General features: G+C 45.9%; 1 pseudogene; it reads left to right on the forward strand.

Moving 5' to 3' along the window:
• Nucleotides 1-692: 692 nt before the first annotated feature.
• Nucleotides 693-3610, forward strand: LOC141496561 (E3 ubiquitin-protein ligase synoviolin pseudogene; annotated as a pseudogene).
• Nucleotides 3611-4362: the final 752 nt, after the last annotated feature.

Below are 4362 nucleotides of genomic sequence, written 5' to 3' on the forward strand. Positions count from 1 at the left end.
GTGAATTGGTGTTTGATCCACTAAATCTTTAAAATTAGATTAATTAGTTTCCAATTAATTTTAGTTAATCTTTCCCTGACACTTTATTATATGTAATTATTATTGCTTCATGATGTGAAAAGGATGTATTTAATATTTCTGTCAATCTGCCTTTGATTATGAGGTTTTTATGACCTAGTACATGATTATTTTTTTAGGTGCCATGTATTACATTCCTTTCTATTTCCATTCAATTTTGACTAGAGGTCTATCATATCTAAATTTTCTAAGATTCTGTTCACTTTCTGAAGTTTGTTTTGTTTATTTTGTGGTCTTAGAGGGGGAGGATACTGTCTTCCATGAATATAATTTGCTATTTAACTCTCTCTCTGTAATTCATTTAGCTTCTTCTCTAAGAATTTTGATACTATACTACGTATTGCATGCATATTTAATATTACACTTCATTGCCTCTGGTACTTTTTTTTAAAAAATCTCATTTTCAAGGCATAGGAGACCATCATATTTGAAAGTATAATATATTAAAAAGATGGAGTTGGGGCAGCTGGATGGCACAGTGGATAGAACAACCGGCCCTGGAGTCAGGGGGACCTGAGTTCAAAACTGGTCCTCAGATGCATTATAATTTTCTAGCTGTGTGACCTTTGGCAAGTCACTTAACCCGATTGCCTTGCAAAAATTTAAAAAAAAAGATGGAGGATGGAGTTAGTGAAAGACAAAGAAATGGATGGGGAAAAGGGAAAGGAGAGGTAAACTTTGTTAAGTTGTTTCATATAAGAGGCAAGAAAAAACTTTTGGAATAGAATGGAAAAAGTGGTAGGAGGGAGGGAGTCTTACTCTCAACTGAAATGGCTCAGAGAGGGATTAATATACATACTCAATTTGACATAGAAATCTATCTTTCTCTAGAGGAAAACAGGAAAAGGAAGGAATGGGAGAAAGAAGATGGGGGAGGGAAAGGATGTTGTAGGTGATAGCAGAGAGAAAAGATTGTGGGAGAGGGTAGTCTGACTTGCAATATACTTTTGAGGAGGGACAAGGTGAAAGGTGAGAGAGAAAAAAATAAATCGGGTGGGGGTGGAATGGGATGGAAGGATAAACAGCTAATGATAGCAGCTGTGGGAAAATATTCATACAAATTCTCTTATAGACTTAGGATAGCAAATGTTATCTATCCCAAAGACAGAACTGAAAGTATCTGAAGCATACTTTCCTTTTCTTGAGGTTTTTCTTTCTTTATGGAGGAGGTTGTGTTTGCTTTTACAACATGACTATTGTAGCATTATTTTACATGGCTACACATTTTTAACCTATATCAAGTAACTTGCTTTCTTAATGAGGGGGAGGAAGGAAGAGAATTTGCTACTTAAGATTTTGAAAGTATATAAAATTGTTTTTTTTCCCCATGAAGCAGGGGAAAAATCAAAATAAAAAATTAACACACTAAAAAATAATTGAATAAAAATAAAAATGATGTCATTTCCTTCCTTGTCCCTTTTAATTTATTTTAAAAAATAAATGAATAAAAAAAATGAAAAGATGGCATGACCTTTCTTGTCCCTTCCAGGGTGGAGTCAATATGGCCATGTAAAACTAACATGCTCCTGTAGTTTTTCCCTACGAAAGATAAATGAGGCCTCTATTCTGACATTCCAGGTACAGATCCCACCAAAAAAGGAGAAGATTAAAAGAAGCTCTCGACGGTAGACATCACAGAGAATCTTCAGTGAAGGTCTTTCTCTTTGAGGGAAAAGGGGAAACAAAGCCCAGGAGCCAGAAGAGTGGGAAAGCCAGCAGGAGGCTCTTAGACACAGAGCAATCTAGGTCCCAACAGTTTGACAACAGCAGTTTCCAGAAACTAGATAGCAAGCTAGCAGGGAGGATCCTAACCACAAACAAAGTCTCAACCCTGGGAACACCAGGGCAAAAAAAAAGGACTGGGTCGGGAACAAACCATTGCTAAATCATAACCTAGACAAAAAGAAGGAGACAAACCTCTGCAAAGGCAAGGCCTGGACTGCATAGGCACTATCTCTACATCCAGGCCTTCGTGCTCCTCTTTCCCCTGGGCAAGGTGATGGGTAAGCTGTTCTTTGGCTAGCTGAGAGCTGCCAAGATGAAGAATCTCCTGGAGCACTCCTGGTATGCAGTGACTGAGACCTGTCCAGCCTTTACTATCTTTCGGGATGACTTCAGTCCCCTGTTTGTAGCACTCTTCACCCTCCTCCTCTTTCTCAAGTGTTTCCAATGGCTGGCTGAGGACCAGGCTGCTTTTATGGAATAGAGCCCCAACTCTTTCACTGCCTAATTATCTCCCTCATGCTTCTCTTGGGTGCCCTGGACCTTCTCTTTCTCAATCATGCCTCTCACAGTATCCTGACCCGGGGGCTTCTGTGCAGCTGGTCTTTGGCTTTGAGTCTGCCATGCTGATGACCGTGGTCTGAGCCATCTTCATCAAATATGGTCTGCATTTGATTGATCTCCAGAACAAGAACGCCTGGGACAACAAAGACATCTACATGCTTTACAAAGAATTGTTCACAGGCTTCATTAAAGTTCTGCTCTACATAGCCTTCATGAGGAATCTGATCAAGGTGCACATTTTCCCACTCTTTGCCATCCATCCGGCCCTTGTACCTGGCCATGAAGTAGGTTAAGAAGGCGGGGACCTACTCTATCATGTCTCACAGGGCCATCCTCAACATGAACACATTGTACCTGGATGCCACAGCTGAGGAACTCCAAGCTGTGGCTAATGTATGCATCATCTGCAGGGAGGAGATGGTGAATGGTGCCAAGAGACTGCCCTGCAACCACATCTTCCACACCAGTTACCTGCACGCCTGGTTCCAGAGGCACCTGCCGAATGGATGTCCTGTGGGCTTCACTTCCTGAGCAGTCCCCACCTGCCCCCCACCAGCCCCCTCACCAGCCCCCCCATCCTCCCCCAGTCCCCAAACTTTCCCCAAGGGCTCCTGCCTCCATTTCCTCCGGGGATGTTCTCCCTGTGGCTTCCAATGGGCCCCTTTTCCCCTATGCCCTCCCTACAATGCAGACATCCCATCTGCTTCACATTCTACTTCAGTCAGTATCTCTGGACCCACTGGGCCTGTCCCTGAGCCTGTTCTGGCTCCCAGCTTTCCCTTCCCCCCCTGGATGGGAATGGCCTTGCCTCCACCCAGTGCCCCCTGTGGACTTTGCAGGCCTGACCACTGAGGAACTGCAAGCGCTAGAGGGCCAAGAGCAACTTCTGGAAGCCCAGCTACAAAGCCTTTGAAATATCCACACCCTGGTGGACGAGGACATGCTACACAGATCAACTAGTATTTCACTTTGTTGGTCTCCCTGGGCCATCTCTGCTATGTTGCTCCTGCCAACCCCACTGCAGGCTGCTGCAGCCTCCTCTTTCAGCAGCATCCCCAGCTCCGAAGAGACAACACCCTCCCCAGGAGCCTCCTCACTGCCCCCTGAGCTGGTACAGCAGCATCCAAGTGCATCTGTTGAGTCTGTTGGGAGTGAGGATAGGTCAGAAGATGGGGAGCTCGATGTGGTGGAGCTCCGCCGCCACCGTCGCCACCTACAGAAACTGGGCTCCTTTGCCTCTCATTGACACTGTCCAACCTAATCCCAACTCCCCAGCCTTATGTATAGACTGGTTCCCTTGTCCTAGGATGAGAAGTGGATCCCACTGTCAAGTGCTGCCTCCCTTTTCACCAGGCTTGGAAAAGAATGTGACATTCCTGTGTCCTTTCCCATCTGGAAGACAGGACTGACCCCATTTGGGACATTTAGGAGCTCCTGAACCCAAATCATGTGACTTGGGCTATTTACTTGCCCACTGGAATGGGCTGGAGGTCAGGTGGGTCAGTCATCCTGACCCTTCTCCCTCCCTGCCCCACCCCCAGCCTCCCTAGACTGGAGGCAGAGATGGGGCTGTTGCAGCCTTTAAGAATCCAGTTTCCTCCCTATTTCCTCCTCCATTTGGGGGGCCCAGGAAAAGGATGGACACTCTGAAGACCCGCTCCCTCTAGAGCTTCCAAGGCCAGCTCAGATTTGAGGGAGTATCCCCTGATCCCAACAGTGTTAGCTCTAGCTCCCAGGGGCTCGAGGTGAGTTGGACTTCAGTGCCCCCCCATAAGCCCCTTTGTAGTAGTATTGGTAGCCCCCATCACCCTCCCATCTACTGTGTCTGAGGAAAGGGCAGGCCGGAGTAGCCTGCTCTGACTGGTGGGCAGTTGTGGGGGGGTCCACTGGGCTTCTCCCCAGAAACTAAATGACTAGGGCAAGCTGTTGGAAGCTCCTGGTTGTCTTGTGTAATGAGGCTGAGCTTACCTGTGGCCAAAAACTCGTTTTTTCTTCTCC

The sequence above is a fragment of the Macrotis lagotis genome, chromosome 8, assembly GCF_037893015.1.
Source record: "Macrotis lagotis isolate mMagLag1 chromosome 8, bilby.v1.9.chrom.fasta, whole genome shotgun sequence".
NCBI lineage: Eukaryota > Metazoa > Chordata > Mammalia > Peramelemorphia > Peramelidae > Macrotis > Macrotis lagotis.